The following is a 16,664-nucleotide window of genomic DNA, read 5'->3' as shown; positions in this document are numbered from 1 at the left end:
GTTCCCAATTATACATTTCCGCACGCAATTTAAGGCGAGATTTGAAAACCGATTTGAAAATGTTCCCGTACAAAATTCAATTAGTCCAAAAATTGATACCGAGAGATCCTGATCAACGAGTTGAGTACTGTAATATAATCCTAAGGCTGTCTGTTAAAATTGAAGGTTTTTCGTCTAAATTGTTTATGAATATTGAAGCCCATTTTCTTCTCAGTAGCAACGCCAATAAACAGTACAATCGGTTTTGGGGAACGTAGAATCCTCGTTTAATTCGTGAAACATCATTGCGTTCACTAAAGGCAACTGTATGGTGTGCTATTCATGCTGGAAACATCATTGGTCCCTATTTTTTGAGAATGACCAAGATGTCGCATTTACTGTTACTGCTGAACGGTACCAAGACATGATTCCGAACTTTCTTGTGCCTGAAATGGTAGAACAAAGGACAAAGGGACATGTGGTTTCAGCAAGATAGGACCACAGCACACACAGCTCGTTAAAAAATTCAATTATTGAATGACTAATTTCGCGAAGTAGCGATTTAGCATGGCCAGCCAGATCTCCGGATTTAACAGCACCAGACTTTTTCTTATGGCGTTTTTTAAAATCAAAAGTTTATGTGAATAAGCCCCAAACGATTTCACATCTTAAAGACACTATTCGTCACGAAATCGAAGAAATTCAGCCTTAGATGTTGCAGAATGTCATGAAAAATGCCTTAAAAAAGAGCCGAAAGTTGCGTAGCAATCAAAATGGTAGTAGGCCTTTGAATCAACCCTTTTTTAAAATTCTTTATAATAAGTAAAGCGCTGCTCGGGCAGGTCACGATTAATATGTCGAAACAATCACTAATCAGAAGGGACAAGGTCTGGAGAATACGGCGGTTGGAATAGTACTTCCTATTTTAATGTTGCCAATTATTTTTTCATCAGTTTTTCATTGTTGTGTCTTTGTGCGTATTCCCACTATTCTCCGCGAAGCCTTGAGGGCATCAATTGCATCAATTGTAGTCGAAAGCGATCCTTATAAATGGTTTTATCGAGTAATGTCTTCAAATTTGGTTGGCGGCCCGGAACGCTCTATATCATCGGTGTCGCCACTTTTACAACGTCGCCATAAATTTTACACAGCATTCGATGGCATTTTTCTTCAAATAGCGCGTCGAGGGATATACGTTGATTCGGCAAAGATGCATATTGCAGTAAAGTCATACTTTATGGATCTGAATAAACGGTAATCAGAAGTCACTATGTTTGGTGAGTACATTCTAGCAGCAACAGTGTATTTCTCATAACTCTGCAAGCGTAGTTGTTACAAGTGATATTTGCGTATGTTATTTGCTATTTCTGTTTTTTTGTAGCAATACGTCATTCAATTTAGTTAACAGTTTCATTGGATTTTAGCAACTCGCTAGACACTTCAACGGAACTGGGAACAATACCTGTTACAAGAACTCTAACTCCATTTTTGATGTCTGTGGTTGGTCACCCTGTTATCAAAAACAATAAATCATCTTTTCTTCACGCTTTTATTAACACTGCTGTCTGTTATTCCCGGATATTATTTAATGATTTATAGTTTGCCTTCAAATCATGAATTGCGAGATATTGAATTTTGGATCATCAGTTGTACCTAGGGTGCAGTACGATACTAATATGGTTCCATTTATTTCAGGTGATAGTTTGAAAATACTATCAAATCTTTCTAAGCTCTCTTTTAGTTTGTGCCAAATTACGGTATTGATGGCTGTCTAACCTGGATCTTATACACACATTAAAGTAAGAAGAAATTGGTCGTTTACAGTCACAATTGTTGTCCTAACTGGTAACAACATTCGCACTAATAATCGAAGTTTCGTGAAAACAATCGCATATGGCAATTGACATTGATATGATACTTGACAATTTGACATTTGACTTATGAAAGCTTTGCACTGTTATTGTCTCCAAAATATACAATTAGTAAGGTTGTTAAGTGTGTTTTTGTTCAAATATATTTTGAAACCATAAATATTCGAAATACTAACTACAACTATACTTGAAATACCAATTGCAAACTATATTAAGCATGAATGTTGCGTTTTGGTCTTGATATTAGTATTGTGGTAGTAGATATATTTTCAATCGCAATACGTCAGACACAACACTTTTTTGTCTGGCAGGCAACCGCAATATTTTCAGTTAATTAATGTGGTAACCATTTTCTCTCCTTTAATATCTCGTTTGAAAGGCTTGGACAGTAAATTCTTGCACTTCAGTATATATAATACTTGCCGCAATTTGTAAATTTGTTTCAGAATCAGAAAATATTTTCCTTCTCATTTTATTCCAGTTAAAAAGAGACATAATGGTGTCTGTAACGCGTAAAGGAGATGTAAACGCGTAAAGGAATGAACCTGTCAAAGTCGTCTGTTTGTCAGACGTATAAAAAATTCTTGCAAACAATAGTGTTAAGAGGTTATAACTCTCTAGGTCTAACCTATAAACTATTGTGGCTCTATAATTAACTGTAGTTTTTACTTGTATTATAATGTTAAAATAAATTGTGTTTGATAATATTTGTATTCAATTATTTTATTTAGATTAGAATTTTATTGTATGTCAAAGCCAAACTGAACTAAAACTCACAGTTAATGTAAAAAACCTATTAAATTGATTATATATATATATATATATATATATATATATATATATATATATATATATATATGTATCAATTTAATAGGTTTTTTATATTCATTATTTACATTTTCGCTCCCATATCCCTGACTAAAATAGGCATTTAATATTTGTACATGTATAGCAGATTAAATATAATAATTAAATTCTAAATAAACTTCTCATTCTTTTTTATCTTATAATGTGAATTTGATTCCAAAAGCTATATTTAATTAAAAAAAATATAGTAGGGTATACAAAACGTATATATATTAACGTAGTATTTTGATGATAATTCCTTTAGAATACATGCAATAGAGTCATGTTTTTTGTTTCTAGTTATTTTTTTAGACAATCTTATTCTCAAACAAAATTGTTAATATTATCGTTTTTTATTAAAGTTCGTTTTTAATTTTAATGTACCGTCTTTTGTGCCATTAAGCGGTCTAGTGTTAACGAATAGCTGGCGGCAACCCGGAGACTTTTATCTGGGATGTCATTGAAGGGTATTTCGATTTCAGTGCTCAACCATCGTTTGGTTTAGACGTGCCACCATCGACTGCCCAAGCCTCGTCTTCAGGTAACACGCTGCCATCCGTTTTATCTAATTGTATTTTTTCACATTTTTTTATATAGCCAATAAATAACGGTCACATAATGTAAACACCACTGTTTCATTTCGTTTTACCTCCATTCACCGAGCCACATCATTTAGCCTAAAATGGTGACCCCGACGTGATCTTTTGCAAAATTGTGTTTGGACTCGTGAATGGAGGGTACGTGCAACATGGTGTATTTTACCTGGCCGTTATATTTTTTGTTTCAAAATTTTCAATATTTTTAATTCGATTCGTTTTCGATTTTACCTTCAATATTCCTTTTCGTTTTATTCCTATTCCTTTTCAAATTCCTTCAATATTACATTCATTCAAACATTTGTTTCTCATTAAGTTTTATTTTAGTGCTGGAACAATGAACCTTAAATTTCATTTCATTATTTCCAATTCATTTTTTTTTAAATTTTTGTCAAAATTTTCTTTCACAATCTTTCGAACTCATAAATATTTTTTCATCACTGCTAATCATCAGCGTCTCGGCTAAACATTTCTTTCGGCGCTATGTTTAAATCATAATGTCTTCCTTCGCTCGCCGTCTCCGTCATAATGGCAGACATTTTGATTTGAAAGGCTTTGGGCAGCTTCGGTCGTATACCGTCGTTATTTGTTTTTTCTGAATTACCGTAACGTATGTGACTACGGATTAGTCACAGAGCAGCTCCAGAAGCTAGGTACCGATTGCAGTCACCGTAGACTCGTCATGTCTTCGCCGAGGTACCAGAATTGCTAACGTCTCGTCGTCGAAGAAAATAAGCTACCACGTCGTCGAACAATCGATCCTCCTACAGCGTCGATTACGGGAGCCCTGTTTGAAAAATAGCTTGTTCTCAACGTCGTCGATGGACCACATTCAAGTGCCAACGCGACGATGAAGCAACGGTATCTGTAGGACCGGAAGATATCAACAGCCATACCAGATCGCAACCGTACCAACCACAACAGTTTCGATTTATCATATTTTTCAAAGTGCTTTTCATGCAGCAAATTTTGTTTGGTATATAATTTTTTTTTGTATTTGATATTTTTTCATACATTTTTGTATTTTTGTTGCTTGGAGTAATTGTATGTAAAATTCTGGCAGGGGAGTATTGTAGCGACCTTGAGGCATGTCGAATTTTACATCGTGGAATAACGGTCTACAAAATACCCAGAAATATAATCCCAGATGTTGAACACGGGCGGGGTGCCAGCAGCGCCAACTAGAACCCGATAACGAATAGCTGGCGGTAACCCCGAGACGTTTATCTGGGATGTTATTGAAGGGTATTTCGATTCATTGAGTGCTCAACCATCGTTTGGTTTAGACGTGCCACCATCCACTGCCCAAGCCTCGTCCCCAGGTAACACCGCTGCCATCCCTTTTATCTTATTTTGTATTTTCTTCATTTTTTATATTGCCAATTAATAACGGTCACATAATGTAAACACCACTGTTTCATTTCGTTTGTGAATCGGTGAATGGAGGTAATTCACCGAGCCACATTATTTACCCTAAAGTATTAATTTTCATAATAACCATTGATTATATCCATTCACATTTACATTTCACATTACAAAATGATCCTCTTAACAAATACACTATTACGGTCACAAAACCTTTTCCAAATTAACGTTGAGAAATCGAATTCAATTTAAGTAAATAAAATATTTGGGACCCATCATTAATCGAAATCGTGGTTTTTGAAGAATATTAGAAAAACGCTATCAAATAACCAGGTTGATCGACTTAAAGGGGTTAAGTCCTATGGCGTGGTATTGCCGACAGGCCCTTGTAAAACCATCCATATCCATGTCTCCAGTAATTAGAATAATGGCTGAATATTTTTGAAATATGACGGAATGTCGTGTAGTTCACGGTTCATGGGCGCGATTTTGATTTATAAAGCATCGTATCGACCAGGCGCCGAACTGCATATTTACGTTGTTAGATTGTAAACTGTGTAAGATTTATCATGCAGATATTAAAGCTGTATAATGGTGGACTGAGAAATTATGAATTTACGACGCTAATATAGTTGTTTTCTGCATCAAAATACAAGCCAAAAATAGTTCCTACGGACTTGTAATAAATATCAAAACCTCATCGTTGTTTTTTTATAGAAATTTCATAAAATCATTGTCTACTGAAATTAGATTAAATCTGACAATTTGTTTCTAATCTTAATTTAACGTAGGATGGATGAGCGGTCTGTGCGATACTTCAAATCTCAAGGATAAATTTGTTCATATTATTTTATTATAGGGTTTCTCTTTCACGGTCATTAAACAAGTCCCAACGGTATCACACTTTTTAAATCGTCAAATGCACTTGTAATTACGATGTTGAATAATACTGTTATTAACATAATATGGGTTCTTCTTAAATTATTGTAATGTTTGCCCCTAATGATCAACCTATTTATCTGATTTCTATCTAGAAAATCAGCTAGCATTTTTGATGCATTTATTTTGCCTATGTAGGTGTGGAAATAGGACTTACAGGGTGATCAAATTGACATCAACATCTGGCATATACACAATGTTTTTTGAATAAGGTGTAGAGTCACTATTTGTTTTTAAAATTACAATTCATCGCGGAATAGATTCGTAGAATGTCTGAATTGTCTCCAACATTTTGCTCCATTTTGTCCCAACAAAATTCCACTAGTTGCTTCAGTTATGTTGGAAATATCAATCTACTTCAGTTATGTTAAAATCTGACAATTGTATTGACCAGATAAGATGGTTTATCAATATTCTGATGCTCCTACTCTATAAGGATGACTATTTCTGAAATACCCCAACAATATTCCTCAATACTTTGTTCTGAAACTGGTGAATTATGACTGTATTGCTCAAACTTCATTTGTTAACGTATGTTGACTGTACAGAATTTCTTCCAAATAGTTAATATATTCTTGTAAATTTAATTTTTAATTATTCTTTCTTCTTATTTATATGAGCATTTCAGTGCAACTCTTGGCTAACGAAATTCCTAAATATTATGCTGTATTACGATATGGTACTTGGATATCTTTCATTCCATTTATTTGATAAAATATGTAAATTCAGAAACGCAGATTACAATGGTTTGGACGTGTTTGTCAAATGAATAGTGATCTAATTCCTCAAAATGGACTTTTTGGATCAAAGTCGCAATGACCTGTCCCAAAAAACGATATGAGAAATATGATCGCCAACTGTGGCGATGTGTGCCTTGCCGATATTTAGTGTCCTGCTGCAACGGTAGCGGATTTGTGGGGAAGTAGACAAATACCACAAGCACTGTCTATGGATTGATGATGATGATATAACTACATTATATAGAATAGTCTAGAAAATAAATAGATACTTAGCTAGGATGGAAGATGAACCAAAATATCGTTGCAATGGAGATTTGGAAGGAAATTTCATTCAAGCAGCACATTGTATGTTCCAATGAAAGTCATGAGAGGAATAAGCGTCTAGATAATGATAATGAGGCAGATATTAATTAACTATTATGAAAATAGTATTGAAGTGTGATGCTACATGATATGTGATGTATTGCTGTGTTCTATGGTGAATGTCTGAGTGTCTGAAGTGCCTTAAGTAAATGTCTTAGTAAGGAGGTTAGCAAACCAGCAGTTGTACAAATAATAGATCTCCGACGAAGACAGGATGGTACCGAGCTATCCCGGATCGCGTATCTAGGACACGGCTCCAGGGCGCAGGATGCAACGAGTCTTCGGCTAAAAGCCCCCCTCCCCCCTTCCGTACCGTTGCAGCCCACCAGAGCCACCGTCATCGACCACCTCATAATATTACTTTAATAAATATTCATGCAATTAATAGTCGTCATACAAAGGGACATTTAATTATTAATTCAATTATTTATGTAGGACGGGACTGCAATTAGAGTGAGATTGTGCGAGCGGGCGAATTCGGGGCTTAAAGGAAAACGTAAATTACGTTCGGCCATAACATTGACTGAATATTTATCAGCGGAGATATTATGTTTCATCTGCAATATTAATTATGATTCTGTTGTCTGAGAATGGGCAAATGTTTGCCTCGTTCGATAGCGTCTATTGATCACGCATAAATTTGCTAAATTGATTCCGGATAGGGAGGCCGGCGATGGCGGTGGCGTCCGTGGTGATGGCGGGGATCTCGGGGGGTAGTGATGGTGTCGCCGGTCGGCGGTGGCGGCGGGGTGGGGGCCGCTATCCGCGCGTTCTCTCTCTTCCCTTCTCGATCTGTCCTTAAATTGAATCAAAATCTTCGTTTAGCCCATCGGCGTGGGCCCGTCCATACACGCGCCGTCCCCCTACCGCCCCGCTATCACAGGTCGACCCATGTTTTGAATTAGAATTTACCGGGCGCGGGTGGCGTATTGTTAATTCTCATGAGGGCTTGTTGTTGGATATTGATTTATTGTTTTTTTTTGTTCTTGTGGATATAGGTCGATGTAATTTGAAAAAACTTTTCCAACTTTTCGATACCATTTTTATAGTACGATTTGTCCTTTACTTCAAAATAGGCCTCAGTTTTGGCGATCACCTCCTCATTCTTCCTAGTGAGCATTCTTTTGAGGACGGATGGATTTTTGCCATCGTTTTACTGACTTGTGATATACGGCCGTTTTTCGTCGATTTCGTCCTTCAAACGGTCCAATAACGCTATGTAATAGTCGCCGTTGATGGTCCTTCCTTTTTCAAGGTAGTCATTGAGAATTATTCCATGCGCATCCCAAAATACAGACGTCATAACCTTGCCAGCCGACTGTTACGTTTTCCCACGCTTTGGAGGGGCTTCATCGTGTGCAGTCCACTCGGATGACTCTCGATTGAACTTCGGAGTGAAATGATGGAGCCATGTTTCATCCATTGTCACGTATCGACGCAAGAACTTTGGTTTGTTACGCTTGATGATCTTCAAATACTGCTCCGAATCATCAACTCGTCGTTGTTTTTGGTCAACAGTGAGCTCGCGCGGCACCCACTTAGCACAGAGCTTTCTCATACCGAAATATTCGTGAATGATTTGATGTACACGTTCAGTTGATATCATTAGAGTGTCTGCTATTTCATTCAGTTTCAATTTACGGTCATTTACAATCATTCATCAACAAAAGTTGCTTCACTCAAAATGCTAAAATTTACAAATTAATGATCCGACAGTTGTCAAATTTATACACACATCTTTTGAAGGTTAGGGCTATAAAAAACTAAAGCTAAAAAACATAAGGATTTAATTTTATTAGCGCTATCTATGTGTCAGGCCGATGACTTTTCAATTGTCCTATTATGTATACTTTTTGCAATATATATGCTTTGTTTATTGAATTCAAGAAGTTAACTTTTTTTTTGTTTTAGGTGGATGATTCTACCGCATGTTTTAATCCAAAATATTGGTAAGTTATAATATTTGAATTATTAGATTAGTTTTCGATTATTTTCATCAAAATTGAGAGATAATGTGTACTAAGTTGTTCAATACGTTCATGGAGTATCTATCATATTAATCGTATATTATTTTGTTAATCAAATGTTTTATCTTATTATTTTTAATTTATTTTTTATTTTTTTATTTATTTAATTTATTTTTATTATTTTAAGATTTTATTAATGAAACAGCATATTGTATATTGGCTGATAGTGAAACAAAAACACAATTAATTGCGACTGTGGATAGTATTAAAATTATATCGTTTAAAGAGTGTCGTCTCATCACAATGGTTGAGATAAATCGTTATTAGAAGCCAGTCAAGAAAATGTTAGCGTTGATTATTTGGGGCTTAAAGAGCATTTTATTCATGTATATATCCAATCTGGGAAAATAATAGACCTAGATGATTATTTCATATTTTCGGGCCAATTACATTGCAAACATACTGTAGATCTCTATCGACGTGAACTGAATTAGTTAAACGACGTATTGTTGCATATTGAAGCAAGTAATATGGTTCCATCCTCTTCCATGACAAAGCACGTCCACTGGAAATATAAAGTTTTGCCTTACCCAGAGTATTTACCCGAAATAGTGCTTTCTGAGTACTATTTGTTCAGACTGATGATCTCGACTGGTCATTGAATCGTTTCCAAACAAGCATCGTTCTTTCAACACGGTATTATCGTGTTGTCAGGAATATTACAAAATCGTTATATAACATATTTTGATGAAAATATATTGTACGTACAAGCATCTAATAAAACTAGGTTCATATATACAGAACAACAAATTTGGAAGACTCTACTGGAGGATATTATTATTCGTGTTTTATTGAATATAATTGGAATCTGATTCGTCTCTGTTAGCATTGCTAAGCGCTCTAGCAGACCGGCCGGCCGGCCGACATGCCCGATTTATGTACCCGGGAATTTCAACAAAATATAAGCCAATATCAATATCGGCTAATTTATGAGAGCGTCTCGAATTTAGTTGCAATAATTATGCACCGCAAACATGCCTGTTGTGTATTTTGTATAATTAATAATGCCGTTGATAGAGGTGGATCATGATGTTATGTTCGAATAGCGGCGGCGGCGTCGTTTGTCAGCGGCAATTGTCCGGTCCTGGACGCGATTCATAATAGATGCTCCCAGTGCGTGTCGGATTTAGATTTATAGACGGCTGATGGAAGTGGTAACGGACCGGAGGACTGCGTTTTATCTTCTGGCCAACAATGCTGGGCCGTAAAAAAAGACGACCGGAGCAACTGCGGTTTTTCGAAAAAAAACATTGCTGAGTACGGCTCTGTATTGCGAATTATATCGATCTGTGTAATAAGTTGCAATAAATACGACGATAATGGGCAGAATTAACAAGTTTATGTCTTGTTCTTGTGAAGAAGGAAAGGAAGGGAAGATTTTTAAGGGAAGTAGGTTATGATTAGTAGAACCACAATTTTTTGTTGCATCCGAATCTAAACCGAGATTCTTTTTAGATTGTATATGTTATTATTTTGTGGTTTTTGTGTGTTTTTGTATTTACCTTTAACCACTACATATTTTCGTCATCGCAGCATTAATTTTTTTAAATTATTTATTATTGCAATCTAGTAAATTTACTAATTTGTTATGATTTTAGAATTAATGAAGTACTTATTTAGTAAGCACTTAGTTTACGACATACACTTTGTACTTAGCATTTATGATTTTAACCAGTTTATAATTTCTTTATTTTCTTTATTATTTTATTTTTCTGTCCTTTTTTCTTTTGTAGTGGGCGTTTTTTTCTCTCGTAGTGTTTCCAATTCTTTTCACCATATTTATTTTTATATTTATTGTAGATGCGCCCTTTTTGAAATTGTCATAAGTTTTTCTTAGTGATTTTGTCTTTTCCGACAATCCTCACTCCAATTATTATCAAATTTATTCCTTAGTTTTTTTTTCTAGTCCTCGTATCTTTTCTCGTCGTCCTCTTCTTCCTCTCTTAATAGTGAATACTTTTCCTCATATATTTATCTTTATTCTTTTTTTCTGAGTCTTTGAGTCCTTCTTTCACTTTCTCTTCTCTATACCTTTCATTGTATTTCTTTTTTAACTCTCTCGTTCTTCCCATTTTCTATGTTTTTCTAATAATGAAGTACATTCCTTCATTACTCAGTCCTCTAATAAATTCCTTTATTATTATGGTTTTGACAGGTTTCTAATTTTTCTAGTTTTTGTATTATTTTATATTTCTGTTCTTTTTGTTTTTGTAGTAGACTTTAAAATATTTTTCTCTAATGGTGTGTTAACATTTTGTACACATCGATGTCACTGTTTTTTATGTGCACTGCGACTTGCAACGACATGCAACTTCACTGACCTATATCAAATGGTTTTATTTTCTTTAATCGACTAATCCATCACTGTTTATAAGCTGGAGAACCTTAGCATTGATGTGCTGATGGAGCCTCTGTTTATGTCTTTGGGCATAATCCTTGATAACGTTTTTGACAGTTTATTCAGGTTCTTGATACAGATTATCGATAGGAATGTACCATGAAGTATCAACAATACCTCGCTGTATCTTGTTTTGTAATTTTTGGGTGGTATTTCTATTTCTTTGGCTTGAAATTAATTTGAAACCTTTTTTTAAATTATTACTTCTTAAAATGACATACACAATTAGTTATTACTAGTGTTCTGTTATACTAACATCAATTAACAAGCAAGATGAGTGTGGGATAAATACATGAGTATATATTTCTTCAGTTATTACTTAAGAATAATACTTATATATTATGCAAGTTCATGTGGTTTGGTTCACTTGAATCTCTTGATATCCTGCGCGTTGTTAACTAGTTTTGTTGTTTCCATGTTGCTGTTATTTAATAACCCTATTTCCTCAAGCTGGAAGAGGAAAATACGCTTTGATCCATTAATGTCCAGGAATGTCCTCCTTATCCCTTTATATATATCTACAAAAATAATATTAAACAGACTACTGATTGGTCACTGTCGATTTACCCATTTCTTGTTATTGGATGGAACTAAGAGAACTCTAAATCCCAATTGTGATAAACTAATGTCGATTTTCCATGTTTTATGAAAATGCAGAAACTTGTTAACTGTCAGAAGAAGTCATAGCTTGTCTGGTTCAATGAGGGACGTGTTCTTAGTTCAAAACCTGCCCAAGTTACTTGGTTTCTTCAAGGAAATCCTTCCTTATTTTAAGGTGTAATTTTACCCTGTACATACCTTCCTTCATTTTATGGTCACTTTTATTTATACATAATTTTATTATTTATTTGTTTATCTAAACATTTGTTTTGGTTTAATAGTTATTGTGTAGATTTGTTTATTGATTTCATTTGCTTATTTTAAAATCCTAAGCAGTATAATTCTTGTTTTGGAACTCCTTGGAACGCTCAACAGGCGGAAGTGTGTTACGGTTTTTTTTTTAATTTTTATTAATATTTCTTTATCTATGTCGATAATCTTTAAACAATTTTAGAGCGTTTTGGGTTCGAGAATTTTTGGTGGGTAACGTTTACCAATTGATTTATAGCGCGATCTCATGATTTAGTTTGGTTTCTCAAATATTTTCACTCTTCCACTATGTTTTATCTCTAACATCAAATACACCCTCATTAGCTTATGAAATCCGTACGACCATGTGCTTCTAGAATGATCAATATCATTTGTATAATTCTTCCAATCAAGAAGATTTGCTTGTGCATCTGGTAAAAGGTGGGAATGATTATGACAAGTATTATACTTTGGTTATCGTGCACTAAAATGAAAGAACTGTTGAGTGTTGGGTAACTATATACAGAATGTTATTAGGCAAAAGAGAGATAAAGGTAATTTCAACAGTTTGTCATAATATCAGAATAAAAGCGAACCATTCGGTACGTTAAGGGGGTTTTCTAGTTTAGAAATTTGAGAAAATTGAACCCATTTACTTGAAGCTTTGTAAGAGCCTTCTCTATATATTCTTCTACCTTATCAAAATACAAGTCAAACAAACATTTATCGACTAAAAAATCCTCTTGAGGGTATATTCTTAAAGATTTTTTCGTATTTTTAACCGACTTGGGCTGTATATATGTATGTTTTCTTTTGATGTATGTTCGCCGATTACTCTGTCAATTGTGGGCCAATTTTCAAAATATTTTTATATTTATAATATTTTTTATTCGAAAGAGTGAACTTCCGTGGGGTTAATCGAGGGAAACGCTCATATTTCGAAGGCACGTACAAAGTTTTCATATATTTTTTATCTAAAATAATCAGATATTTGCGTATACTGTTATTGCTGAGCTGATATTAGTTTGGTTTTTCAAATGTTTTCGCTCTTCCACTGTTTTACCTTTAACACCAAATACACCCTCATTAGCTTATGAAATCAGTCGACCATGTGCTTCTAGAATGATCAATATCCTTTGTATAATTCTTCAAATCAAGAAGATTTGCTTGTGCATCTGGTAAAAGGTGGGAATGATTATGACAAGTATTATACTTTGGTTATCGTGCACTAAAATGAAAGAACTGTTGAGTGTTGGGTAACTATATACAGAATGTTTTTAGGCAAAAGAGAGATAAAGGTAATTTCAACAGTTTGTCATAATATCAGAATGAAAGCGAACCATTCGGTACGTTAGGCGGGTTTTCTAGTTTAGAAATTTGAGAAAATTGATCGAAACCTTACACCTGAACCCATTTACTTGAAACTTTGTAAGAGCCTTCTCTATATATTCTTCTACCTTATCAAAATACAAGTTAAATAAACATTTATCGACTAAAAAATCCTCTTGAGGGTATATTCTTAAAGATTTTTTCGTATTTTTAACCGACTTGGGCTGTATATATGTATGTTTTCTTTTGATGTATGTTCGCCGATTTCTCTGTCAATTGTGGGCCAATTTTCAAAATATTTTTATATTTATAATATTTTTTATTCGAAAGACTGAACTTCCGTGGGGTTAATCGAGGGAAACGCTCATATTTCGAAGGCACGTATAAAGTTTTCATATATTTTTTATCTAAAATAATCAGATATTTGGGTATAATGTTATTGCTGAGATGATATTAGTTTGGTTTTTCAAATGTTTTCGCTCTTCCACTGTTTTACCTTTAACACCAAATACACCCTCATTAGCTTATGAAATCAGTCGACCATGTGCTTCTAGAATGATCAATATCCTTTGTATAATTCTTCAAATCAAGAAGATTTGCTTGTGCATCTGGTAAAAGGTGGGAATGATTATGACAAGTATTATACTTTGGTTATCGTGCACTAAAATGAAAGAACTGTTGAGTGTTGGGTAACTATATACAGAATGTTATTAGGCAAAAGAGATATATAGGTAATTTCAAAAGTTTGTCATAATATCAGAATGAAAGCGAACCATTCGGTACGTTAGGCGGGTTTTCTAGTTTAGAAATTTGAGAAAATTGATCGAAAGCTTACACCTGAACCCATTTACTTGAAGCTTTGTAAGAGCCTTCTCTATATATTCTTCTACCTTATCAAAATACAAGTCAAACAAACTTTTATCGACTAAAAAATCCTCTTGAGGGTATACTCTTAAAGATTTTTTCGTATTTTTAACCGACTTGGGCTGTATATATGTATGTTTTCTTTTGATGTATGTTCGCCGATTACTCTGTCAATTGTGGGCCAATTCTCAAAATATTTTTATATTTATAATATTTTTTATTCGAAAGAGTGAACTTCCGTGGGGTTAATCGAGGGAAATGCTCATATTTCGAAGGCACGTACAAAGTTTTCATATATTTTTTATCTAAAATAATCAGATATTTGCGTATACTGTTATTGTTGAGCTGATGTGATAATAGATTAGAACAGCTACTTAAAATGCTAAAGTAGCTTTTGGTCTAATCGAAAATGTCTAATAATGAAAGCGGTTAAAGAGAAAATGTATGAAAATTCCAGATCATATGATTTGCAACTAAGGTTCTGGAATGAGAATGATATCACAATTATTATGTTCGGTAAACATCGTGTCTTCCTTTTTTCTAATCGATATATTTAGGGCTTTTTGAGGAACAGTTATTTTCTTCGGAAATTAGATTTTAATTAGATATATATAATATTATAACAATACTGCAGTAGTATATAACCATCATTATTTTACTTGTCTAGTTACAACAGGACAATAATATCAGATCATTCAATATCAAATTAACACACACACAAATTCAATATCAAAAATAACAGCACAATGAAACCATGAGCTTTCAATCAAGCTAAAACTCCCTATTTTCCTATGGAAACGATCGGGTTCGGAGATGTTCTTCACAAAACGTAATCCATAAATAAAAATCATGATTTAATTGTAAGAAAACGAGTCGTAATTGGCGATAGCGAGATCGTGAGACGGTATAATCTTGGCCGTTTCGTGATTTCGAAAACGCCGAACCACAGTACACGATGAATGTTTTAAAATTAATAATTGGATGAATATGAGGACGGTTAATTTCTCGTTCGGATCGAACTGTAATTTCGTTTACCTAATACGGAAAATACTTTTATTTTTTATCCGGCATTTGGCTTTCTCGAGAGTTTCCTGATGATTTTTGCTGATTATGTTACTTTGTTCGTCTTTTCAAATGTCTTTCGGTGGTTAAAAAAGGAAACAGGTCAGTGGTAATCGAACCTGTCAACATATGGATGAATTATTGGCTTAACACCATTATAAAACGGTATAGGTGCTTTTGAAGATATTTTCTAGATTTAGTTGTTATTTTATGTATTTGTTTTTGCGTGTTTATCTGTTATCTTGTTTTATTCCTTTCTCTTTTAGTTAATTCTACCCATTTTCATCTTCTTATTTAAATATAACAATTATTGTTCTTCTGTTTTTTGTTACAGTGTATCAGTTTTTGTTTTCTTTGTTTTTTACTCTCATTTTTTTTTCTTCTCTTTTTCTGAGTCTTTGGATCCTTCCTTGACTTTATCTTTTCTACCCCTTTCATTATATTTTTTTATCTATCATTTTTTTTTTTCAATTTTCCATCATCCTCTAATAATGAGGAACATTCCTTCGTTATTCAGTCTTCTGTTTAATATGATTTAACCAGCTTCTGATTTCTTTAACTTCTTTGTTATTTTATATTTCAGTTCTTTTCGCATTTGTAGTGGGCTTTAAATTTTTTCTCTCGTTTAACAAGATTCTGATTTCTTTAGTTTTTTTATTATTTTATATTTCTGTTCTTTTTGCTTTGGAGTGGGCTTTTTTTCTCTCATAGTGTTTCCAATCTACTACACAATACTTACTCTACAATAAAAGAAGCTAAAGCAGATGTACCACAAAGAAGTGTACTGGGACCAATGCTGTATCTACTCTACACTTGTAATATACCACAAACAGAAAATATTACGATGGCTCCATTTACTGATGATAATGCGATTATAGCTGTCGGAGACAATAGTGAAGAAGCCTCACGAAAAATACAACAGGCAAGTGACAATATAAATAATTAGACACAAGCTTGGAAAATAAGAATTAATGAAAGTAAATCTGTACATGTGCAGTTCACCTCTAAACAGACCGTACAAGCAGCCATAACATTAAATAATTCTATCATTCCATATAGTAACAACAAGGCTTCGCTGGAAGGAACATATAAAGAAGAAAAGAAAAGAACTGGAATTGAAATATAGGAAAATGTATTGGCTAATTAGAAGAAAATCACAGTTATCAGTACATAATTGCTATTATATAAGCAATTACTGAAACCTATATGGACATACGAAATTCAATTATGGGGATGTTCTGCAAAGAGTAACATAAATAAAATACAAATTTTTCATAACAAAGTCCTGAGATATATCGTGGGTGCACCCAAATACTATAGGACTGATTACCTACATCGAGATCTTCAGATACCCACAGTCAATCAAGAAATCAAGAGTATCGCAAGGAGATATGAGTTCCTTCCAGCGAAGCCTTGCATCAAGATTCATTCTGAGA

General features: G+C 34.0%; 1 protein-coding gene across 5 annotated transcripts in view; it reads left to right on the top strand.

Annotated features, from left to right (window-relative positions):
- The window catches only part of LOC143204137 (protein bric-a-brac 1), a 979,343-nt gene that overhangs the window by 150,742 nt on the left and 811,937 nt on the right, over nt 1–16,664 (top strand). For all 5 annotated transcript variants that reach the window (XM_076416604.1, XM_076416602.1, XM_076416603.1 and 2 more), the window contains exon 4: nt 8,611–8,648. The gene's annotated coding sequence lies outside the window, so the exon portion shown is untranslated. The remainder of the gene's footprint in view (nt 1–8,610; nt 8,649–16,664) is intronic.

The sequence above is a fragment of the Rhynchophorus ferrugineus genome, unplaced genomic scaffold, assembly GCF_030347505.1.
Source record: "Rhynchophorus ferrugineus isolate W39M unplaced genomic scaffold, kcgeb_rfMv2 rfM10, whole genome shotgun sequence".
In the NCBI taxonomy this organism is placed as follows: Eukaryota; Metazoa; Arthropoda; class Insecta; order Coleoptera; family Curculionidae; genus Rhynchophorus; species Rhynchophorus ferrugineus.
Note: the sequence above shows the minus strand (reverse complement) of the source record. Positions and strands in the feature narration are given on the sequence as shown.